Source organism: Pelophylax lessonae (assembly GCF_965119305.1).
Source record: "Pelophylax lessonae genome assembly, chromosome: 2".
In the NCBI taxonomy this organism is placed as follows: domain Eukaryota; kingdom Metazoa; phylum Chordata; class Amphibia; order Anura; family Ranidae; genus Pelophylax; species Pelophylax lessonae.
The window spans coordinates 339,447,368-339,473,618 of record NC_138769.1 but is presented as its reverse complement, the minus strand read 5'-3'; the positions used below and the strand labels follow the sequence as shown (position 1 = coordinate 339,473,618).

The 26,251-nt window shown below is 43.0% G+C and overlaps 1 protein-coding gene across 2 annotated transcripts in view; it reads left to right on the top strand.

The window, feature by feature from the left end:
• Positions 1-26,251, top strand: part of EPB41 (erythrocyte membrane protein band 4.1) — a 367,791-nt gene that overhangs the window by 45,965 nt on the left and 295,575 nt on the right. The window contains exon 1 of one of the 2 annotated variants that reach the window (XM_082247679.1): positions 771-1,083. The exons of the other annotated variant lie outside the window; for it this stretch is intronic. The gene's annotated coding sequence lies outside the window, so the exon portion shown is untranslated. Of the gene's footprint in view, positions 1-770; positions 1,084-26,251 lie in introns of those variants that run through there. 2 annotated transcript variants of the gene reach the window in all.

Genomic DNA, 26,251 nt, shown 5'->3' with positions numbered 1-26,251 from the left:
TGCTTAGTGCGACTCAAAATGTTCCTTAGTGAATGACTAAAGAGATGTAAAGTGCATTGGGGATATGAAGTAACCCACAACAACCAATACAAAATAAAAAAACAAACTACACTAAACTAAAATTTGTTTGTGTGCTCTGATTTATATTTATTTTTATTTGTATCTTTGCACTTTGCAGTGCCTTATGGAATAAGCCTCTTAACTGTTAGTCTCCAAGCAACAACAAAGATATCCATTGGTTAGGGATCACTGCTTAACTATTTATTTATTTTTTCTTTGTAGAAACACTACAGCCTTCCATCTGCTGTATAAGGGCACCATATGTATGGGCTTTTGTTCACTCCATCAACTCTAATCAGACCTTTTGTAGGTCCCGTTTTTACTCAACATGCAGATGTACTCTGTGCATGTTGGGTGAACTCGTCTCAGAAGGGCATGTGTGGAAGTTAGCAGCAATGATTTGCTAATGGTAGAAATATTTTGCTTTTAGCCAGATCAAGGTTTTGAAGCTGAATCCAGCGATCTATCATTTTGATTTCCTTGACATCCTTGTGTAGCATGGCTTTGTGCTGTTTGTCTGTCTAGGACTTTCTCCTCCTTCCTATACCTCTCTGGAGACAGCAGGTTACAGCTGAGCCTGAACTCCATGAAAATAAATAAGCCCTCCTCTATCTATCGTAAACAAAGCCTCCTCAGCCACCTCCCCCACTTTGATACGCCCCTTTCTCCTCCATAACACTGTCTCCTGGTACATCCTCTTTTGTGTTCAATCACAATATTCCCATAGTGTGGAAAATGAAGAATTAGTACAATAGACTGGAAGGGACATTTGACAGGGATGGGAATAAACACATGCAAGGACCCCAGAGAGTATGTGTATGGAAGTGTTTTTTAATCATCCATGAGGGCTCCCGAATAAATTCATCACCTCCTCCCCTTTGCTTCCCTGGTAGCATAAAGAAATCCAGATAGGTGGAGAGGAGGCGTTCATAGAGGTATGATAACCTATTTACTGACGAAGCAGCAGTCACCTGGAGGGTAGCTGACAAAAAGCATTCATTGCTGATGCTTGGTCCCTTAAAGGTCAGTGTCTTGTCTAATTGTATGTTATTTCTGCATTTATTGAAGGGGCTTTTGCAGCAGCATGGTACAGCTGGCTATAGCCAGAAGATGTCTGTTTTCATTCCTGTTGCATGCAGTTGGAATGTATACACCTTCTTTGCTTTATCCATTTGAAGAAGAAACTGTCTAATGATGTTTGTAATACTAGGCAGGCTTGAAATCAAAATACATGTAAACAAAATGTTAGTATTGCGTAGCGTCTTGTTATCGCAACGAAGTCTACTTGTGCTTCTTCCTAGAAATGTGGCTTATTGCTGCGAAGGCAGGCTGTGCTTCGTCATTTTTTTTTATTTTTTTTTTTACTTTTAATATTTTTAGTGGTTTTCAGTAGGACATGTCAAATGAAGACAGAGTTTTGCCTGAAAAACCTCATTTTAATTTGCATGCTATCAGAAAAATTTGTACAGTGTATTTAAAAATATTAGTGAAGTATTGTCGTTTGCATAGCTTTGTCATGCGTTTGTGGATGTCTGGATTGTGGTCATTGTTTTCCATTTTTTTTTTCTCTATTTTTGCTTACTGATCTCTGAATATGAATGTACCATTGTGGTGGTGAACAAATCGCAGAATAGGAGTTATGTGACACAAATGCCAGTGCCCTTTAAAGGAATAGCTGAATAAGATTCTTGTCCACATGAACATTTTTCCTAAACAATGCAATCATAGAGCCATGTGTTGGTTTCTGGGAATGTTACTTGTGTATCGTTGCTCACTCTAACACCCTCAGTCCTAATGTTTACTTGTATTGTTGTCTCACTGCACGCCACACTCTACAGGTTAGGGGACCTTTCCTATTCACATAAGTAATCGGTACATTTATCAGAATGGGGAAAGCAAATTTCTCTTTTTTTTTTTTTTTACATCTCATGGCTTCATTTTCAGATGCCATTTTCTGAATGAATTTAAATACATTGCCTTGTATTTTCTAGACAATTATGTGTTAAAATGCTATGCCAAAAGAAAGTTAATTATTGATTGAAGTTTGTACAGGTTTTAAATGGAATATACTAAAAAAAAAATGTAGTACTCTCTGAGCTGTCAGGTTTTGCAGTCATTTATGTCTGACATGGTCAAATATCACTTCTTACACCAGATGACAATCTACTTTATTAATGTGGCATTGACTTTTATTAGTCTGTCAAATTTTTCTTCATGCATTTGGTATGACCTGGTCGCTTACTGGTTGCACATGCTTGTTAAGCTGTTTAATCTAACAGGGTTTAACATAGTTGTAATCAATTGGTCCAAAAGGGCAGGTTCTGCTTGTTGGCCTCCACTCCCCCCCCCCCCTACTTTTACATTTTTTTGGAACTTTTTTTTTTTGGGGGGTGGGTGGGCAGGTACCTAGTTTTTACAGTTCACCCCCCCCCCTTCCCCTGCAGCCTTCTGGGACATGTTACAGGTCTCAGAAAGTTGCGGGACCATTCAGAAAGTACAGCTCATGCATACCCAGTTGGAAGCCGCAAACAGTCACAGCCGGCTGCCCAAAGTAAACCTGCTGCCGCCTGCACCCAAGCACAGCTGAACTAGCTCAGGTGAGGATAGCAATGTATTCCTGGACAGGTAAGTGTCCTATTATTTAAAGTCAACACCTACAGTATTTTGTAGCTGCTGACTTTTTAAAAATATTTTTTTAGAGTACTTGCAGAAGAACTGCTTTAAACATAAGTGGAGAGGAATTTGACCCTCTGTTGGGTTTTTAATTGCTCTCTGTGCACCTATTAGGAAGATTCACCCTCTCTATTTGTTCTGTATCATCCCTGAGGGTGAAAGTGAAAGAAAACCCCAAATTTCGCAAACTAGTTTGCCACTAGTTCTGGTGACTACCAGGGATTCCCTCGCTTTATAGGGATTTCCTCTCGCTTTTATGGGACAGGAAGTTAGGAGATGGTGTTATTCCAAGTAAAGGACCAAACATGTCATGCTTTTAAAATTGCTCATGGAAAGGCGACACAACATCCTTGTAAACATATAAGCATGTGACAAGTAATCTTTATGAAGAGATTTGGGGTCTATAACAAATCCCACCTCTGCCCTTAAAACCGTTCAAAACACCAAGATCTGTGTTTTTAAATACTTTTGATTTTTTTGAAAATGGTGGCGTTGACATCCTGGTAAATTAGAAGGGATGTCAGATCATCGCTTCCAGGTTACCATAGCAGAGAGCCGATCAAAGCCGATCACAGCTTTGTTTGGCTTTCTGACCAGCCAGCGGCTGTGCTCGTTGGTTGCTAGGGTCTCCCGGTGGGACGGGAGAACACATGGAAGCTGTGGAAATGGAGGGCCTGTGGGGTGTGGGGTGGAATGTCCCCTTCCGCTGCTTGTAAAAGCAGTCCAGTGGCTAGTAAGCTGCTAGGATTGCTTTTACAAGAGAGTGGACTGCCAGCTCTAAAACAGCGGTAATGATAACCACCTGCAGCTGCGGGCATCATCTCAGTATAACTATGCAAAGTCCAGCGCTCTACAAGTACGCTGCTGGTCTGGAAGTGGTTAAAATCAAGAGTGTGACAAAATGTGAACATAACTATAAAATACCTGGGGTATCACAGAGAAGGATGCGTATGACAATATAGCATCTAACAGTAGCACAGGTTCAAATGGAGTTGATTAAACAGGACTTGTGCCTATTCGTTTTATGCACTGCACACATGTGCAACAGTCCTTGTACCAACAATATCCTGCTAATAGCTATGCCACAAGTGACAGCCTCACAAACTCCGGACAGACAATCATTTAAAAAAGGAAACTTTCTTTACACTTTACTTTTCTTACCTTTTTTTTTGTCTGAGCCTTCCTTCAAGAATAACTACATAAAAACTGTTAGGAACTATATAGCAACCAGCTGTTGGGACATGTATATCAATCAGCTGTCATGGTGCCCCCTATATTGCTTTTAAGTGGGAGGGAAAAATGCCCAACCTCTGCTTTTAGTGGAAGGAGGAAATGCCTGGCATTGGTAGTTCATGGGAAGAAGAAACGCCCGAGGTCCATGATCGGTGAAAGGAAGAAAAAGCAGGAATCAGTGGGAGGAAGACATGCCCTATGTGGAGTCAGTGGGAGAGGAAGAAAAAGCTGGCAAAGGTGGCCAGTGGAAGAAAGATTTCTGCAGTTGGTTCACTGGAATGATGACCTACTCGGCGATTGTGATTAGGGAATAATTGCCCAGCTTCGGGTCGGTTGGAGGAAGAAGTGCCTGGTATCTGTGGTTTAGTGAAAGGAAGGCATACCCAGCATCAGATTAGTGGGAAGAAAAGATGTCTGTTTGTGACTAGGGATGAACACGGGGTTGGTTTCAACTGAACTTTGGAAGCTAACTGTCACTGCTGGCAATTCAGCACCCAGTCAGCCGCGACTAGGTAATTTCCTGTCCCATAGCTGCACGTAATGGAGAGGGGGTCTTGGGGTTGGTAATGCTCATGACATAATTGACCTAATCCAGCCGCATGGCCATATTTAGTTCATTACATTGTGGCTGTATTGGGATAGTGGGGTGAAAAAATGCAGTTAGTGGGGGAAAAAAGCATTTGGTGTTTAGTGGGGGGAATGGTGATATTGATGTTCAGTAAGGGACGATGATGCTGAATATGAATAACATGTAAAAGGCTGCCAGTCACCTGTCACAGCAGGGGCATGGGCCTCTGGAATCTCTCTAAAGTCTGGTTCACATGATGAGATTATCGGACGAATGATTGTCCGTGTTGTTGTGTTTTTTTGTTTTTTTTTTTTATTCTAGTCTCCGTTTTGAATATGAAGAAGTTACTGAAGTTATCATATGTTGTAGTGTATTTGTATTGTAAAATTTTCATGTTTGTTAATTTGTCACATTATCGCACGATCGCTTCAAAAGCGGTATTTTTTTGTACGATTTTCAGAACGTGTGTACAGGCCTTTAATCACGTTGTAGCCTTTTACATGGTAATTATGTTCAGCCAGGCCCCACACTGAATGTCCCTCTTATCGCCTCTCAGTCCTGCTCCAGCATCTTTTAGGTTCCCTTATTTATGGTACCTGCAGAGCTTCCATCCCACAGGCAAGCTATTGTTTGCATTCCTTTTTTTCTACCAGAATTCAGATTTAGGGGCGGGGAAAAGAGAACCGCCCTGAGTGAGTACAGTGCTGGATCCCTGGACAGGCAAAGGTCTCTTATTAAGACTTTGTTTACATACATGCAAATTGTGGATGTGTTTTGAATTGCATCTGATTCGCATGAAGTGAATCAAACCGGCTTTCTATGGAGCCGGTTTACATAAATGCAGTGCAGTGGCAGTGCGAATTCGCTCCAATTTTAAAGAGTCCTGTGTGTTTTCTGGGCACTGTGGTGTGGTTCAGATGCAAATTCTTTGGGAATGTATCTGAATCACACATCTGATTTTAGCTTTTAGCAAAAATTCTATCTGACAAAAAAAAAAAAAAAAACTATCAGACCTAGTCAGCTAAAAGTGTGCCCTTTCAGCCCATAGCCATTATATAACTATAGCTTGAATATGTTTTGGTAAATACATGAATAAAATCTAAAACTGTGTGTGTGTGTGTGTGTGTGTGTGTGTGTGTGTGTGTGTATATATATATATATATATATATATATATATATATGTATGTGTATATATATATATATATATATATATATATATATATATATATATATATATATATATATATATATATATATATATATATATATATATATATATATAAAATGAGTCAAAAAACTCAGGTATCACGTAAACTCAAGAGATCACGTAATATATCACCTATTAAAATGTGAACAATAGTTTTTTTTATTGTAGTCATGCATGTCCATATAATGGCAAACTATGTGAAATATTAGAGTATCAGTGTTATAAAATGTGTTTCTAAAGTTGGCTTTTGTACAGGGATGACTGCTGTGTCTAGCTTGGACAGTCTCTGGATTGGGGTAATTTTAATCCAACCGGTATGAAAACCTTGTGAGCTTATGCTGCTTCTACGGGAGTTTTGTGTTCTACCTGTAGAAGCAGTACAATGTTATCCGATGTGTCCATGCACATAGGACAGGGCTTGACCAATTTGCTTGGTATCTAGAAGTCAGCTAAAAAAGTTAAGGGACAGTTTTTTTTTTTTTTACCAGCATGCCGAACGGTCAGCTTTTGTCAGACCAGATGACATACACATGGGCCAAATGGCGGCCATTTTTTTTTTTCAACAGGCCAAAGTTGCCCAGCATTCGGCCTGTGTGTACTTGGCTTGATGGTGTGATGGGAAGCGGCTCACTAGGGAAGGACAGTGCAGCAAGGTGGGGGCGATAGGAAATCCAGTAACCCATGCCACCTTTATGCCCCTTTCACACGGGCGCCTTAGCTAAGCGGAATCTGGTTGCTCAGCAGGGGTTTCTCCGGTAATACTAACTGAGCAGGTGGATGACTGGTCCTGTCCGCTCTGCTATGCACAGTCCTACTCTCCTCTATGAGGAAATTGGATGAAAGCGGACCGCCTGTCCATTTCCATCCGATTCGATCCACCAGACTGATGAAAAATAAGATCACCATCTATCTGGTTTTGTCGGACAAGATCGGATGGCGGCGGGTGTCAGCGGATATGTGTCCCCTGATATCTGCCCCTCTGTAGAGAAGACTGAAGGGTCCGATCAGGCAGACCTGATCGAATAGCCCATGTGAAAGGGGCCTTTGGCTGTGAGGGTGTAAATGGAGCTGAAGCCATTCCAACCAGCTGCCCCACACTCCCTGTCCACTCACTGTTAAAGACAGGGTGCCAGATCAAACCTGCAACACTCTTTAACCTCTTCTCTTCTTAGGATGGAGATAGGCGGGCAGGGAGAACAGGCAGGGGAAACCCTCAGCGCCGCTAGTGACTTCTTGTCACAGCCCCGGCCACCACAAGAGGGCACCAGTTCTCCGATGGAAGCATCTCGCTCCAGCAGGCCGAAAACCTGTGGCATTTTAGTCCGAGCACCTGTGGGTGGAGGCTGCATGGGGCCAAAACACCTGCTGCAATGAAGCCCAGGCGCCAGGCCGCTAATTCTAGTCCCCAATACGACCTGGCGCGAGCCCTGCGTTAGGACGATTACAGGCATGTTTGAGCTCAGCGCTTAGGCTGCATTCACACCTGAGAGTATCGTTTTCAGGCGTTTTTTTGGGCGTTTTTGTAGGCGTTTTTAGAGCAATTTTTGGGCGTTTCTCTGGCGTTTTTTGGGGCGTTTTTTGCAGGCGTTTTGATTTATGTAAAAAAATGGGTGTGTTAACGGTGTTTTAATGCATTCATTTGGGACCAGAACAGCTCTTGATCAGCCCAAAAAGAACCTCCATGGGGACAAAACGCTCAGATGTGAACAGGGGCCATTGAAATTAATGGGATTTTGATTGTTTTGGGCGTTTTGGATTTTCACAGATGAGCGTTTTATGGACTGAAAACGCTCGGGTATGAACAGGGCCTTAGAGGCAGAAAAAAAAAAACATTCTGGTTTGCGTTTTTGATTTGTTTAGGCTAGTTTTTTCTGGCAGAAAAAACTAGCCTAAACTGTGTGCAGAAACACTCTAAAGTATATAAGTGTTTTTTTATTTTTTTAAGCCTAGTGTGCATGGAGCTTTACTGTTGTTTCTCTCAAAATAAGTTGGTGGTGTTCTCTCCCCTTAAAGTGATTGTAAACCTCAGACATGAAATATGGACAAAACGTATCCCTCTATAGTGTGTACTTATTTCGGTCTGCTGCTTTGTTCTTGTACTATCAGCATGAATCACTTCGGACAAGGCTTCCTGACACCAATAGAAAAATGGTGACAGGGGAGGGTCCTCCAGCTGATTGACCATCTCAGCATTTTCCTGTGTGCTATGTGAAGGAGGGGAGGGGGGTGTGTCTCTTTCATCCAATCAGCTCTCAGAGTTTTCACTCTGCAAAGTGTAACTTTAGCTCTCTGCCCCCTTTTTTTCTGAACCATCAGACAAGCTTTATACATTTTTTTATTAATATTATTTTTTTTATTATTACAAATGCTTTTATTAGGAGTTTAAAATCGGGAATATTACAACATTGAGGCAATCCATACAGTTATAGACTTGTATAACCATAATCTTACTAAAGCAATTAGTGCCTTACACAGGATATCTTGAAAACTAAAGAAGAAAATGAAAATGAAAACATTAGAATCTGAAGAATACGGTATTAACAAAAAAAAAAAAAAAAAAAACACGGTAGCCCTAAATTCTAGTGGTTCAACTGTAGAATCCCAAACCCACCTAGGCACTTATATCAGAGCCTATAAAGTATAGCCTGTTATTTAAAGATATAAATGACTAATAGGAGGACCAGTTTGACCATTTGCGGTGAAATATATGCATGGTTTCCATAACTGTATTGTGCATCGCTTCCATGCGCTGCACAACCTTAGACCAGGGAACTGAGAACTATAGCCCAGTGGATAGCACTTAACAAGGTATGTACTAACCTCTGGCACGAGGGCAAAACCTCTGGTAGATCAGCAAAGAACAAATAGATGGGATAAGTGAGGGCATAAGAGATCGTGTAATGAGGGCCACTGTGGAGGAGGCTTGTAGCTAGAGGGTTTTGATGGTCTTGCAGCTCCAAAAAATGCGGAGATGCGTACCCTGTTCGCACATCCTCTAAAGCAGGTGTCTGGCACCGATGGGTACATTTTGTGTAACCTAACAGGGGTGTAGGGCCATCTGGTATGTAGTTTGACTTCTGCTTCCTTGACTGTGATATGTTGGACAATATGTCTAGCCAGTCTTCCTCAGAGTAGACCTGGCCTGTTTCAGCCTCCCACTGCAACATAGCTAATGAATTGAGAGGAAGACCATACTCATTAATCTGTTTATATATCAATGAGACTGTGCCTTGGTCCCTAGCAGTATCGTTGCACATTTGCTCAAACACCGAGACTGATCTCCTCACTCATAGATGATAGTTCTCGGAGAAAATGTCACATCCAGAGAGTGAAATTCGTGACCATTCTTCTTTGACAGAGCTTGACCTATTTTACAGAATGAATGGAGTGTGTCCATGAACAGCAAATTTCAGGTCTTGCCAAAGATTCTCAATTGATTTAGGTCTGGACTTTAACTGGGCCATTCTAACACAGGATTATGCTTTGATCTAAACCATTGTAGCTTTGGCTAAATGTTTATGGTCATTGTCCTGCTGGAAGGTGAACCTCTGCCCCAGTCTCAAGTCTTTTGCAGACTCCCAACAGGTTTTCCTCTAAGATTGCCCTGTATTTGGCTCCATTCATCTTCCCATCAACTCTGACCAGCTTCCATGTCCCTGCTGAAGAAAAGCATCCCCACAACATGATGCTTCCACCACCATATTTAACGGTGGGGATCATGTGTTCAGGATGATGTGCAATGTTAGTTTTCTGCCACACATAGAGTTTTTGCTTTTAGGCCAAAAAGTAAAATTTTGGTCTCATCTGACCAGAACACCTTCTTCCACATGTTTGCTGAGTCCCCCACATGGCTTCTCTCAAACTGCAAATGGGACTTCTTATGGCTTTCTTTCGACAATCGCTTTCTTCTTGCCACTCTTCCATTAAAGGCCAGATTTGTGGAGTGCTCAATTAATAGTTGTCCTGTGGACAGATTCTTCCACCAGAGCTGTGGATCTCTGCAGCCCATCCAGTGTTACCATAGGCCCCTTGGCTGCTTCTCGGATTAAAGCTCTCCTTGCCCGGCCTGTCAGTTTAGGTGGACGGCCATGTCTTGGTAGGCTTGAAATTGTGTCATACTCTTTCCATTTTCAGGTGATGAATTGAACAGCGCTCTGTAAGATGTTCAAAGCTTGGGATATTTTTTTATAACTTAACTTTTCTTTAAAATTCTCCACAATTTTATCCCTGACCTATCTGGTGTGTTCCTTGGCCTTCATGATGCTGTTTGTTCACCAAGGTTCTCTAACAAACCTCTGAGGGCTTCACAGAACAGCTGTATTTATACTGAGATTAAATTACACACAGGTGGACTCTATTTACTAATTAGGTGACTTTTGAAGGCAATTGGTTCCACTAGAATTTAGTTGGGGGCATCAGAGTAAAGGGGGCTGAATACAAATGCACACCACACTTCACATATTTATTTGTAAAATATTTGGAAAACCATTTATCATTTTCCTTTCAGGCTCGGTTCACATTTATGCGATGCGGGAAGGCTGCGAATTCGCAGCCTGTTCCTGCATCGCACACGCACCCCCGGCAGTTCACACTGTCATATGCGATACGCTGGGGGTGTCAATGTAATCTTAACGACACCCCCAGTTTGATCGCATATCGCAGTGCGATCGTGCAGTTCGCACAGGATGGGATCGCACAAGTGTGAACCGCTGTGCGATCCGATCCTGATGCGGCTGCAAAAATGCCTCCTGTGCGTGTTTGCTGCGGGTGCGATGCGAATTTAGCCATACAAACTGTATGGCTAAACTCGCACTGCACAGCTGATCGCATGTAATGTCGGAGCAGTGCGCTCCGACATTACATGCGAACCCGGCACTTGCACAAATGTGAACCGGGGCTCACTTCACAATTATGTGCTACTTTGTGTTGATCAAGGGATATGAATTTGAACTTTTTCAAGGCACTGTAGATGAAGGACCTGAATCAGCAGCAGTAGATGGTTCCTCCAATCATTTTGAATGAACATTATGAAGCTTTTTCTTTTTGCCCATATTATTTCCTATATTATCCTGGTTTAGAAGCCGGTTCGAATTTTTCAGACGTTTCCAAAATGTGAGAGCAATATTTTTTTACTTCTATAAAACATTCAATAAAAAAAAAAAATTGAAAAAATCTAACTTCATAAATTTGGGCCAATAAGTATTCTGCTACATGTTTTTGGTAAAAAAAAAAAAAAAAAAAAAAACCCCAATATGCGTATATTGATTGGTTTATGTAAACCTTATAGCGCCTACAAACTATGGGATATATTTATGGAAATGTATGCATTATTTCTTTTTTTTTATACTAGTAATGGTGGTGATCAGCGACATATGGCAGGACTGCGATATTGCGGTGGACATTTGGTCACTAATTGGCACTATGCTGAAACCAGTGACACTAATACAGTGTTCAGTGCTAAAAATATGCATTGTTACTGTACTAATGACTCTGGCTCAGAAGGGGTTAACCATCTAGGGCGATCAAAGGGTTAATTGTGTGCCCAGCTAGTGTTTGTGTACTGTATGTGCTGCTTTTACTAGGAGAAAGAGGTAGATTCTAGTCCCTGCTTTGCAGGAACACAGAATCCATCCTCAACAACCCCCCCGCCTTTACTGGATAGTAGGTGGGTGCCGGAGGACATCCAGTGCCTGGCACCCACAAATCTGCTTCTACTTTAGAGAATCGCAGAAGCAGTCCACTGGCCCCTTGCAGGCGGAAATGCAGAATCGCTTATCCTGCCTACAGCAGCTGACCTGTAACAGTAAAACTGCTATAGGGCAGTCAGCAAGTGCTTAATCTGTGTAGCCTATGTGGAGTAAATTATGCTTTATGCAGGACCATATCCTCTACGTGGGAAATGTGACTTTCATCCTCTGAAAGGTGTACCTGTAATTTATCCAGATCAATACAGTTAAAGCTGTTTATGAAAAGAGTGTATTTTTTTTTTCTCTCTGAGAAACCACAAACTTTGTGGGTCCACACTCTACTACGGTAGGTACGCGAGTGCTTTTTAGGCATCAGGCAACTGTTTTCCAGATTTAGGGCCAGTTCACACTACAATTGTTACATTCCATATGTGTTTCTGCAAGTACGTTTACACACGGTTTTGATGTATTCCAGTGTGTTTTTGATGTATCCTCCCGATTTTTTATTGTTCCTCATCTCAAATCAGGACACGAGTTCTGGTGCATTTTCTATGTGTTTTGCCGTGTTCCAGATGCATTCCATGCAGAAACAATGCAGCATGTTCTACTTTTATTGACACACTGCACTGGTGGTGTAAACTAGGGTCTTTGGAATACATGGAAAACACTGTGCCTGTGTTTTTTGACGCCGATTAAAAATGTACTTGACTGCGTCTGTGTGAACCAGCCCTAACAAGGATGCTACCTGGTACACTCCTCCCACGTTCTTTAAAGCGGAGTTCCACTGGCTTTTGAGTTTTTTTTTAAGAGTCCGCAGCTACAAAACCTGTAGCTGCTGACTTTTAATAAACACACACTCACCTGTCCCAAGGTCCAGCGATGCAGCCGGGGGGGAGCCTCAGTTCTCTACGTCTTCTCCACGTGGCACTGGCATCTCTAGTGTGTGCACCCGGCTGTGACAGCTTCCGGCTTTACAACCAGGTGCGCATTCGCGAGTCGTCCTGAATGAACGGGCAATCTTCTGGGATCTGGAACGTGTCCAAAAAGATTGGAGGGAGGCAGGGGGATAGGAGAACTTCTGCCCCAGCCGCCAAGGCAGCCCGAGAGGAAGTGGGAGCGGGTACCTGTCAAAACTAGGTACCCGCTCCCCCCCCCCCCCCAAAAAAAAAGACATGCCAAATGTGGCATGTCAGGGGGGCCAGGGCCACTTAAAGCGGAAGTTCCACTTTTGAGTGGAACTCTGCCTTAAGTTTTACCAGGATGTTTGGGCCTTCTCTGATGCCAGCTTTTTGTAAGGCCACGCATACACTATAGCTGCTAAACTGAAGTTGAGGAACAGTTGGGCGTTTTTTTCAGCACCCCTTGAATTTTCCTCAATGTCCTCTTATGTGTACATGTACTGTACACTCAGTCGTTTATTGTAGTTTAGAGGTAGTAAAGGTTACATAAATTTTTGAAAGCAGAAAAATTGCATTCAGGACTGTAGTTTACTGGCATTTCAGACGTCAAATGCTTGTAACTGCAGTAAACTGTGTTTATGTGCGTTTGCATTTATAGGCGTTTTTTAAAGGGGAAAAATTTCTGATACTTTTTGAACATATAAAAAAGTTGAAAAAACACAAAATTCACCACGTGCTGTTGTCTGCATCAATGGATGAGTCCAGTAGCAACAAACTCTGGTCCTCTCATGCAATTTTCTCTGTATTCAGAGCCTCAGAAACATCAGGAGCATTTCCTCACACATGTTAATGATGGGATCCATAGTGAAAACACAAAAAATAAGACGGCTATCTACAAGCACACTGCTCTCTCTGCTGATAATGTATCTTCTCTCACAGAATGAATGAAATAGTTAGTTAATAATTTACTTGTTTTTCATGCATTGTGGGCATTTGGGAAGGTCTCCTGAGGTTATCTTTTTAAAAACACTTCTAACCTCAAATGCTCATAACCGCTGCTAAACTCGCATAAACGTGGTATGTAAAAGCTGTAAAACTGAGGTTTTTAACTGTGTGTCTGTTTCCAGCGTTCAGAAAAGGTTTTCCGCTGCCATGTGTACATGAGCCCTAAGGCTGGCCATCTATGGATCTTTTATTTTCCTATTTTCCATCCTACGTGGTGATGGGGGAAAACAAACTGAACAGATCCACTCATCCACACAAGCAAGGTGACGAGGAATCCTCACCGCTGTTATTGTATTCTGACAGTGGGGACTCCTCTGTTGTCAGGATACAGTTAGTCGATTGGCAGCAATGCCGATTGAAAGAAACCTTTTCCAACAAGCTCGTTTGAGAGAGCCATAGATGGATTTAAATTCAGCTGCTCCCTGCTGAACACAATGAATTTCCTGGTTCGAAACTCCAAAGGTTTTTTTTTTTTTTTTTTTCTTTTGGCTTATTGGCTTAATGCATTCTCTGCATTAAGGTAAAAAAAAAAAACCTTCCAATCCCTTCCCCCCCCCCCCTCCCCAACACTCACTTGTCCTGTATTGATCAGTTCTGTGCTTGGCTACAGGTCCTCTCTCTGCTCTCACAGGCTTTCCTTAAAGTGGAGTGCCAGCCATTTTGTGTTTATTAAAAGTGTGTTTACTAAAAATGTAGCGGCTGACTTTTATTAAACACACACTCACCTGTCCCGCGGTCCAGCGATGTGGCTGGCAGGAGCCTTGGTTCTCTCCCTCTTCTCCCCGTGGCGCTAGCATCACTAGTGTGGGCACCCAGCTGTGACAGCTTGCGGCTTCACAGCTTGGTGCGCACTGCGCATGTGTGAGTCGCGCTGCGCTTCCTTAGTGACCCGGGCAATCTTCTGGGACTTGTAACGTGTCCCAGAAGATTGCAGGTAGGGAGGTGGAAAGGAGGCGCCCCGAGCGGAAGTGGGAGCGGTTACCTGTCAAATATAGGTACCTGCTCCCCACTTCCCCCCCAAAAAAAAAAATGACATGCCAAATGTGGCATGTCGGGGTCAGGAGCACTTAAAGCGCAAGTTCCACTTTTGGGTGGAACTCAACTTAAAAGCAGTGGCACGTTGGGGTCAGGAGCACTTAAGGCGGAAGTTCCACTCTTGGGTTGAACTCAACTTTAAAGCAGTGGTAGCCCTTGGCTCCTCCTGCTACCAATCAAATCCTGTGGGGGGGGGGGGGGGTTGATTGATTAAATTGATTCTGTCACTTTTGGAAAAAAGAAAGAGGCAAGACTGTAAAAAAATAAATAAATAAATAGTTACTATTGAACTGTTCCACTGCCTGCACAGTTCACTATCTACTGATGCCAAAGAATCTTCTGTACTCTTAACACTAAGGGTAATTTCGGATGTTTGGTGCCTCACTGCGCTGCGCACTTCTTCCCGCCGACCACTGCGTTACTGCAAGAAACAGTAGTGACATGGGGTACAGAGTGGGACCAAGAATCTGATACTGTCGAAACGGTCAAATTCTGAAGAGGCAGCCATAGCTCTCAAATAGAACAAAGATCAGTGAGGTGGGCAGCAGGACCAGCAAGTATTCACTTTTTTAGATTTGTCAAATTATTTAATTTTTTTTAGTGTTGGGTAGGGGCATTTTTATGCATAAATGTGTGTTTCCTTTGTGGGTTAATGCGAATTTTGAATGTATTTTTCAGTTTCAAATTTGGAGTGGATAGGATTGATCACCATTGACCAAGGCTTTTTAATACATGTTGCCAATGTATTAAAGATTGTTTTATATGCATTTTGACGCATTACCATTGACTTCTCTATGCTTTCTACCACACTTTTAATGCAGAAGTAAAATCAGACGTGACCAACACTACGTTTTATGCTACAACATTTCCAAATAAAAGGTTGAAGTCACAGCTGTCCCAGAGTTGTACTGTAATGACAATAGCAATAAATCCCTTCACCTGTCTTAACCACTTAAGCCCTGGAAGATTTTACCCCCTTCCTGACCAGGGGGTATTTTGCGATTTCTGCACTGCGTAACTTTAACGGACAATTGCGCGGTCGTGCGACGCTGTACCCAAATGAATTTGACATCCTTTTTTTTCCACAGAGCCTTCTTTTGGTGGTATTTGATCACCTGTGCGATTTTTTTTTTTTTTTTTTTTTTTTTTTTTTTTTTTTTTTTTTTTTGATCATGCGCTATAAACAAAAAAAGAGTGACAAATTTGCAAAAATAACTATTTTTCACATTTTTTTTTATATGAAATTTCCCCCCCAAAAAAAATGTAAAAATCAAAATGTTTTTAAATTTTTGGCCAATTTGTTTTCCGCTACCTATGTTTGGTAAAAAAAAAATCACAATAAGTGTATTTTGATTGGTTTGTGCAAAAGTTATTGTGTTTACTAAGTAAGGGAAAGATTTTTGTCATTTTTGTTGTTTTTGTTTTAACGATTAATGGCGGCGATCTGCAACTTTTTTTTTTTTATTTTTTTTTTTTGCGGTACTGCGACATTGCTGTGGACAGATCGGACTCTTCACTGACATTTTTGACACTTTTGGGGGTACCAGTGACATTACTACAGTAATCAGTGCTATACATATGCACTGTTACTGTAAAAATGACACTGGGAAGGAAGGGGTTAACTTTATTGGAGAGGGAGGGGTTACGTGTGTCCCTAGGGGCGTGTTTCTTACTGTCATTGGATGTGGCTGTGTGTGCAACTGCACAGATCAACGGTCCTACATAGCACATAGATCTGTGCTTTTACACAGGGGAGAGTGACAGGCGGCTTTGTTTACATTAGCCGCCTGCCTTTCTCCCTCTCTACCCAACGATCGCGAGTGACCGGCGGACATCAGGTCCGCCGGTCACACACGCCGGCTTCTTCGGGTACGAGCGGGGACGGAAGCGCGCCTCGGGCGGCGCGCGCTCGCCCCCTATTCGCTCCCAGGCTAGTGACGTACCGGTACGTCACTTTGCCTGGGAGGGGCTGACCGCCGCCGTAAATAGTCGGGCGGCGGTTTGCAGGTGGTTAAAGAATAGTAACATGTTACACCCATATTTATGATGTAACATCTTACTATGCAGCAAACCCCCTGTGACAGCGAGAAGGGGTTCCTTGCTGTCCCATTTTGAAATGGTAAATGCATAATTTTTCTTCAATCTCCCAAGCCTCTAAGTTGTTCCCTCCTAGCTCTTTCCCCTTCACAACTCAAGTCTTCAGTAAAAGGCAGACTTGCTCTTGCTTGTTGGGTAAAGGCCAGGCTCACACATAATGCGAATTTGGATGAGGGTTTCCCCGCATCAAATTTGCTTGACAGGAAAGTGTGACCGGCTCTCAATGGAGCCGGTTCACACAGCCCTGGGGCGACCGCAGTCCGCATTGAAAAAGGGTCCTTTGCGTCTTCTGGTCAAATTCAGGTGCAAATGAGGTCCAAACTTCTGCCTGAATTTGCAATTGAATTGGGGAACAGGGACACATTGGACCCCATTTGAATGGGAACCGTGACCGCAGCATATGTGGACAGAGCCTAAACCCAGCAGTATAAGAAAGATAGCCTGTTGCCAGGGATCGCTTAGGGAAAACATAATCTACTTTCTTCTACACAGGGATAGAGCTGCATTTTTTGAAAGTGTACATTTGAGTTTGGGTTTACAGTCTAGTCTGTTTTTAGTAGCTGTGCTTCTTGCCTGTGACTCCACCATTAGGAGGATTATCCAATCTTTTTTTGTGAGGTTTAAAAATGCATACTTCAGTGAATTTAGTTTGTAAACTTTATGCTTGTTAATGGCTACCATTTGTTTACGTGTTGTTTTTACAATCTGCTTTATCTTGAATCAGCTTGAATCGTTATCGGCCTTGCCAGATGTCCTGGGTTACTTTAATGATGTAATCCGGTGCTGATGAGGTTTTCAGATATGCTCTCTACACACTGCAAAAACATGAGGCTTAATGTACTGATGTTAAAATGTCTTTAAATTATCCACACAGTGCAGTGTGCAAGTATGTGTAAATGTAATGAGATATATATATATATATATATAATGTGTTACACACAGAGTGATATATTTCATGTGATATATTTCAAGGCTTTTTTTTTTTTTTTTTTAATTTTGATGACTATGGCTTACAGCTAGTGAAAACCCAAAATTCAGTATCTCAGAAAATTTGAATATTACATTAGACCAATAAAAATAAAAGATTTTTAATACAGAAATTTTGGCTTGCTGAAATATATGTCCATGTAGATTATAGTATGCATTCAATACTTGGTCAGGGCTCCTTTTGCATGAATTACTGAATCAATGCAGCGTAGCGTGGAGGAGATCAGCCTGTGGCACTGCTGAGGCTTTATGGAAGCCCTGGTTGCTTTGAGTGGCCTTCAGCTCATCTGTATTGTTGGGTCTGGTGTCTCATCTTCCTCTTGACAATACCCCACATATTCTCTTTGGGGTTTAGGTCAGGGGAGTTTGCTGGCCAATCAAGCACAGTGATACCATGATCATTAAAGCAGGTATTGGTGCTTTTGGCAGTGTGGGCAGGTGCCAAGTCCTGCTGGAAAAAGAAATCTGCACCACCATAAAGCTGGTCAGCAGAGGGAAGCATGAAGTGTTCTAGAATTTCCTGGCAGAGGGCTGTGCTGGCTTTGGACTTGATAAAACACAGGCCAACACCAGCAGATGACATGCCTCCCCAAATCATCAGGGACTGTGGAAAATTTTGCATTTCATTTGTCAGTTAAGGGCTCAGTCTGCAGGAAGAGTGGAGAGGCACAGAATCCAAGTTGCATAAGGTCCAGTGTGAAGTTTCCACAGTCAGTGATGATTTGGGGAGCCATTTGCAGAACTGCTCAAGTTTAGTTGAATTTGATTGTGACTGTTTGTGGACTGCAGTCTTCAAGTCATTCCACAGATTTCTAATGGGGTCCACCTTTTTCTCCTTCAACCACTGTGTGGTCATTTTTGCTGTGTGGTTTCGGTCATTGTCATGTTGCAAAGGTAAACCTTCTTCCCATTGACAACTTTCAAGAATTTGATGGTATTTTGCCCATCTATTTTTCTTCTATCCTAACAAGTGCTCAAGTCCCTGCTGCAAAGAGACACCCACATAACAGGATATTACCACATCCATGCCTTACTGTAGGAATGGGGTTTTCCCTTAACGTCTAACAGCACCTGAGAGATGGCTCCTCCCACTTTCCAACAGGAAACTCCACTTTCCCCAAACTTTAAAAGGAGGCTTCTTCCCACAGTTCATCAGTTTGTTTCCTCTGGCCGAGGAACACCTAGTGAGGAGTCAGGAGCTCTTAGGTGCTGCCCTGAGAGACCAGGCTTCCTGCTCCACCATACCTGTTTTTCTTTTCTTTAAGAGAGTCTGTTCCTCCCATACTGCACAAACTGTCTGTGGGATGGGCTCCCTTTCCCACTTCGGGGCTCAGGAGAGCCTGTACTGCTCCTAGGCCGTGGCAGAGACCGGCGGTGGACATTTCTTTTTTCCTGGTCCCGCCCGCCAGTCTAGTTGCGCAGGTGCCGCTGCCATTTTTTTAGTTGCTGTGCGGTGACTTGCCCCGGCCGGAAGTGAGGTATCCGCCAGGTGCGGTGCGCATGGAGCAGGCGTGTGGCGTCACTTCCGTCCGGAAAATGCACAGGGGGATGGGGGAGGAGCAGATCTGGTGCCTATTTCCGGTTCCAGGCCAGTGCAGCGGCACTATTGGACTCCGGAAACCGGCGTTCCTAGCCACATGTGGACAATGCAACACTGCTATGGACATAGTCGTGGCAGCAAGGGGGACAGGCACCAGCAAGGCCCAGGTAAGGGGCGAACTGGTCATCTTGCCCTGATTCCTGTGGGGTCTCTCTCCTTTCTTTTCCCCCTTGGTGGCTGGGGCCGGTCTGGGCACATGGAGCTTTGTTTATGCTTCCTGTGCACCTGGGGTGACCCTGATGAGAAATAGGTTGACTCACGGGGATGGTTTGTCTTGTGTTTGTTTTTTTTTTTTTCTCGTTATGGCAGACTAAGAGCTTTGACCTGGCGGTTAAAAAGGAATGCCCTTCATGCAAAGCAAAGTTGCCTGAAGGTTGGAAGAAAACATTGTCAGGCATGCATTGACTCCCTGGTTAACGAGAAAGCTTCTACTGCATGCAGCAACTTAATCGCATCTGTTAAAAAAAGAGCTGGATGCTACCATTCAATCCTTTCACTCTTCGCTAACAAACCCACCCTTAAGTCAGCCATCTACCTCGCAATCCTCTCAGGGCTCACAGTTTATACCTGTGGTGGAGGTTGAAGTAGGTCCTCCTACCCAAGAGGGACATTCCCCCTCTCATTTCAAAGAAGGTTCAGAGGAAGAAGAGGGGGAAGGGGTAGAAGATGTACTCTCAAAATACAAGTTGTTTTTAGATCAAGTTGATGGTTTGTTAAAGGCAATTTATGTTACTTTGGGCTTATGAGAAGAGAAAAAATAATTATCTCTGCATGATCAGATGTTTGCAGGTCTGATTGAGCCTAAAGGTCACACCTTTCCAGTACATTCAGTAATCTCGGAGGCCACTAAAATAGAATGGGCAGACCCAGAGAGAACTTTTTTTCCCAAAGGCCCAAAAAGGAGTTTTCCTTTTGATGAAGACTTAAAGGCACTTTGGAATAAAGTACCTAAGCTTGGTGCAGCCTTTTTCAAAGTTTCCTGATCAACTGACCTGGCATTTGAGGACATGGAAATACTAATAGATCCCATGGACAAAAGGATGGATCAACAACTTAAAAAAAGATTGGCAATCCATCATTAGCAATCTCAAGCCAGCTATGGCGACTACTTGCGTATCTACAAATCTGGAGTACTGGATAAATCCACTCAAGGCACATATTATCGCAGATTTGCCCAAACAAGAGATTCTTTTTCAACTCTCTCAATGGCTATAGCCTACATTGCGGATGCCTTAGCAGAATCCGTAAGGATGACAGCAAGATCTGCAACCCTAGCTAACTCAGCCAGAAGAGCTCTGTGGTTGAAGACCTGGCAAGGGGAAGCAGGCTTTGTGGTATTACATTTATGGGGATATACTATTCGGTCCTGATTTAGACTCGGTTCTAGACAGGACAGCCGACAAAAAAAGCGTCCTTTTCCATCCTCCTGCATAAACCAACAAAACACAATGACTATTTGTTATCAGTGGGAAGAAGACTTAAAATATCTGTCCCCCACTGGGCAGGTGTAATAGAAAATCAATATATTCTAGCCATGCTGTCCCAGGGATACCAAATAGAATTTTCAGATCCTCCCCCAGAAAGATATTTTGTCACAAACCTTTCAAAAGATGCAACAAAAGCTCTGGCTATGAAGGACCTGATTCGACAGGGGGTTGTGAGTCAAGTAGCACCAAAGGAACGGCATCAGGGATTCAATTCCCATATCTTTCTAGTAGCCTCAACTTAAAGCCGCTGAACAGGTTAGTCCTGTATAGATGATTTTGTATGGACTCTTATCTTCACTGTCAGGAAACTGTTGGCCAAGGAATGCCTACGTATTCCTTACCTACATATTCCTATAGCCCCCTCAGTCCCAAAATTCCTGAGCTTGGTGGCAGATATGGGGAAGGAAGTCCTGCATCTACAATTCAAAGCCCTCCCTTTTCGGCCTTTCATCTGCCCCACAGATTTTGGCAGAAGGCCTTGCTCCTCTCCTCCTTCCTCCTCCAAGGAGTCTCCGTAATCCCATATCTGGACAAACTCCTCTTCTTTGATCCTTCCAGTGAAAGATTGCAAGAAGACTTGGGCAAGGCGCACAGTCACTTGGAAACCCTGGGTTGGATTGTGAACCTTCAAAATTCAAACTTCACTCCAGCTCAGCTAGTACAGTTTTTTGGGTTACCAGATAAATTGAATAAAAATAAATTTTCTTCCAGAAGAGAAAAACAAAATCCAGAATGTAGTAGCTATGCTACAGCCAAATCAGGAGAGATGGGCAAGGCTCCATTTCAGGCCACTCCAGAGTTTCCTGCTAAAGGTATGGGATCATAGTCCAGAAACCCTAGAAACATAGGTAAAGATTCCCACCGAAGTCAAAAGGACCCCCTTGGTGGTAGATGAATCAATCGATCTTGTCAAAAGGCTTTCTATGGGCCTTTCTGATCGAAAGGAGAGTGACAACAGATGCCAGCGTGTTGAAATGGGGGGCCCATTGGTATCAAAATCTGGCACAAGGAGTATGGTCCCGAGCCAAGGCAATGAAGTCCTCAAACTGGAGAGAATTAAAGGCAGTCACCTTAGCTTTGGCTGCCTTCTCTCTAAACCTCCAGGGGTCCCATGTGCAGATTTTATCAGACAACGCCACTGCCGTGGCTTACTTCAACAAACAAGGGGGCACGAGAAGCAAGGCCCTTCAGTTGCTGTCAACTAGAATTCTAGAGTGGGCAGAAAATCCCTTACTTTCCTTATCAGTGGTCCATTTCAAAGGCAGGTTTAAACGGTGTGGCAGATTTTTTGAGCAAACAGCAAATTCAGGAAGCAGATTGGAGCTTGAATCCAGAAATCTTTGCATTAATCACCAGGACTTGGGGGCATCCACAGGTGGACCTGTTTGCATGAAGAGAAAATGCACAGCTCCCTCAATTCCTTTCTCTTCACCGAGATGTTCTCTGGGGATAGATGCTTTAGCGCATCCTTGGAACTTTCACCTGGGTTATGCTTTTCCCCCTTTTCAGCTAATTCTACTGGTATTAAGGAAGATACAGAAAGAAAGAGTGTCGGTAATTCTGATTACTCCATTCTGGCCAAAGAGAGCCTGGTTCTCCACCATTCTACAAATGGCAGTCAAGCCATTCTGGCAGCTTCCTCTCAAGCTGGATTTACTACTTCAAGGCCAAGTATGTCACCCGGATGTAGCCAGGCTAAGCCTTACCACCTGGTATTTGAGGAGCAGCTATTAAAGTGTGAGGGATTCTCAGAACCTCTGGTAACCACTTTGCTTTCTAGTAGAAACAAAGTAACTAGAGCTATTTAGTTTGGAAGGACTATAATGCCTGGCATCATTCGACAATTCGAACCTTGGAACATATTATGTCAGTGTTGGAATTTCTATAGAATGGTGCAGACAAAGGTCTGGCAGTTAGTACTCTTAAGGTGCAAGAGGCCACTTTAGGAGTATTCCTGAAGAGACCAATTTCTTCAGAAGCCTTGGTAGTAAGATTTTTCTCGGGCACTTACTCGTTCCAGACCAGCGCCTGCTAAACTCTTTCTTAAGTGGGATTTGTCAGTGGTTCTACAAGCCTTCACAAAGGAGACTTTTGAACCTTTATAAACCTATTTCTTTTAGGAATCTTACCCTCCTCTTACCCTCAAGACGGTATTTTTAGTTGCGATTAGATCCTCAAGAAGAATCGGTGAACTGCATGCACTATGAGTTAACAAGCCTGCCTTGTCTATCTACCCAGATAGAATTATACTTAAAATGGATCCAGGTTTTTTGCCAAAGGTAGTGTCAGTTCAAAACCAGTCTCAGGATATTATCCTGCCAACTTTAATTGTTCTAACCCTTTAGGGGTTAAGGAGAGACTTTTTCATAATCTAGATGTGGGAAGAATCCTATTACATTACCTGGAGGTAACGAGGGACTTTAGGTCTTTGGACTCTGTTTGTTCTTTTTTCAAGCAACAAAAAGTGCCACCAGGCATCTAAAGGGTCAATTGCTAGGTGGCTTAAATCGGCTATTTTGGAGGCTTATTCCCAGATGGAATTATCTTCCCTGCTGGGAATTCAAGCACACTCTATTAGAGCTCTTGCCACTACGTGGGCAGAAAAAGCTGGTGCCACCCCAGATCAAATTTGTAAGGAGGCTACGTGGTCAAGTTTTCTAACGTTTGTCCTCATTACAGACTGGACCTTCTGTCAGCAGGGGATCAGGCTTTTGGCAGAAAGTTCCTTCAGGCTCTTGTCCCTCCCTAGTTGATAAGTCTTGTTTATGCTCTCAAGTGCTGTCCTGAAAGACCTTAAGTGAAAATCCAAGTTAGACTTACCAGTAACTTATTTTCCAGGAGTCTTTCAGGACAGCAGCGACCTACCCTTGTGTTTTTTTTGTTTGCCTTTATTAACCGTATTATGATTATGTGTTCCAGCCCGGGCCGGAAGTACTCTACTACAACTGATGAGCTGTGGGGAGAAGCCTCCCTTTTAAAGTTTAGTGGAAGTGGTGTTTCCTGTTGGCTAGTGGGAGGAGCCATCTCTCAGGTTCTGTCTTGAAAGACTCCTGGAAAACAAGTTACTGGTAAGTCTAACTTGGATTTTTTGGATGGTGAGCTGTATTGGATTTCCGCCAAACATATTGTTTGGTGTTGATGCCAAATAATTCAATTTTAGTCTCATCTGACCACCTTAAATGCACCTTGAAGAGGTCACGTGGAAAAAATGGAGGTGAGGAGGAGTATGTGATTCCTTTCTATACCCACTGTAGGCTTTTAGCAGCATTTAGTGGCAGGAGAGTTTAAAGGCAGAAATAAAACCCTGCTAGTGTTTCCAGGAGAGGCAGAAAAAACGCTTGATGCTACCAAATGCGCCTAAACACTAGCAAACTTTAAAATTCAGGCCAGTTAAATAAATAAATCAAATTGCCCAAGAACCAAACGCTGCTAAACTCTGCTAAGCTGGTTTTAAAAAATGCAGGTTAGGTGAGGTTATAACGCTGATTTTCTCCTGTCAGGATAAACAGCGTTTTTGCAATAAACCAGTGTGCATACGATACGGCCTAAAGGATAAGTTAACCTTTGCAACATGTTGTATGTTCCAGCTCCTTGCCCCCTCTCCCCCTGAGTCCCCCTCCTCCATAACAGCTGGAAGTGTCTCCCCCTGCAATTGTCCCTTTTCAACAACCGTGAAGTTCCACCCACACAGCCGCGCCTTTCAATCACAGATTCCTGTACCGTCTTTGATAACGCCCCTTTGTAGGCGGACGAAACGCGTTGACGCACTTCCGGCAGACGGCAACCACACAACATCACTTCCTGTATCTCGTGGAATGCACGCCGTCTGCGTTCCCGGAAGGAGACAGTATTCGATTGTTTCTGATGTGGTTTACATATGCTTTTACTTCTTACTATATGTGAGTATTTTTAATCCTAATATTCAAATAAAAGTATTGTACGGGCTTCACTATTTTGGTCCATTCCTTCCTTTGAGTGTCATCGGATGGTTTCATATTACTGGAGATTTATTGGCCCACTGACTTCAGAGGCGCATCTATCCATTGGGTAACCCCAGAAGGGGATACACTACTGTGCTGAAAGACTACTGGTTTTCAAAGTCTATTAACCATTTAATTCTGGTGAGTGGATCCCCAAAAGGGTTTTTGGAGCACCTTTCCACTGTGTGAATCACTTTTAGCACCTTCTTTTTGGATTTCAACACCTTACTGAAGCTGCACCTTGAGTGGGACTGTTTACCTAATTTTTGCACTTCAACACTTGTTATTGTATTTTGATTGTTTTATATACACAGCATTATTGCACTTTATGCACAAGTTTATTGCAATCTAGTTGTGGCACTATTGCACTTTATTTAGAAAGTGAAGGTATTTACTGTTATTATTTCCTATAGCACTATTACACTTTATACCATTTTTAAAATAACCACTTTCACCAATTGACATATTTTTTTATATTCTTTGATGTTTACACTATTGCGAACGCTGTTTCCTTTATAAACTTCAAGTACCGTCTGCCAGACTTGTACATGCAGTGGACTGCGGGGGCGCTGGTGAACGCTCTCATAGTCCACAGACAAGTCCTCCAGCTTTCAAACAGGCCATACAGAGGTGTGGGCTAAAAGCCGGAGGACATGTCTGCTGGATCTTACATTGAACCCATGATCTGCTGATCAGATTCTTGCAGCAAAAAATAATAAATGCACGTATTTTTTTTTCTGCAAGAATGTGCATTTATTATTTTTTTTCGGTAAAAGGGAACTTACCCTTTAAGACCCCTTTCATACTGACGGGGTCCGCCAGTGGATTTGTCTGCTGAGCAGGGGATCTCCCTTCTGATCTCCCGCTGAGCAGGCCGATGACGGGTCCGTGTCAAATCCACTGATGCAGAGCAGACGTGGACACACAGCCCGATTGTTCTTTCTGGGCGGTCGGATGGAAACTGATTGTCTGTCCATTTCCATCTGACTATCATACGATCCGCCAGACAGATGGGGAACATATCCCCATCTGTTTGCTTTTAATGGACAGGATCGGATGTGGGTGGGTGTCAACGGACAGATGTCTGACATCCGCTGCTCCATAGAGAGCAATGGATGGTCTGAACGGGTCTGGCTTAAAAACTGACAGGCGGACCCGATCTGTCTGTCAGGGGCCTTAAGGTACCAGGAGCTTATGCCCTGTACACACTATCAGATTATCTGAAGACTTTTGTCTTCAGATTTACCTTTTCTATGTAGTGCAAGGGCCTGCCGGATTGCATACAAATTGAAAGTGTTTAGGTTTGACCTCATATTATATGGTTTTGGTAAGTCTGCAGACAAAAGTCTGCAGATAATCTGCACGTGTGTATAGGGCATTAGTCACCAGTCAGGTGAGCAGCTCATGTTTATGGGATTTCTCTGATGCCGGTATTACAAGGTCCTAGACTGCTGTGGCATGGGTTAAAAATCATGCATTGCACAAATGACTACACTCTCACAGCTATAGATCACTTTAGTGATGTGCCTCCCTAGTATTTTGTCACCTGAAAAGCATATATTACACCATTTACTTTTGTTTATAGTGCAGTTGATTGAGTTGAGTTATGATCTGAAGGCTAGGCAGTGGCACAGCAGTTTTTTTTTTTTTGTTTTTGTTTTCCTGCTTTTGTAAGCACGTGTCTACTGGCAGATGTGTGATGAAACTACTTGTCAGATTTACCTTAGTTTTGT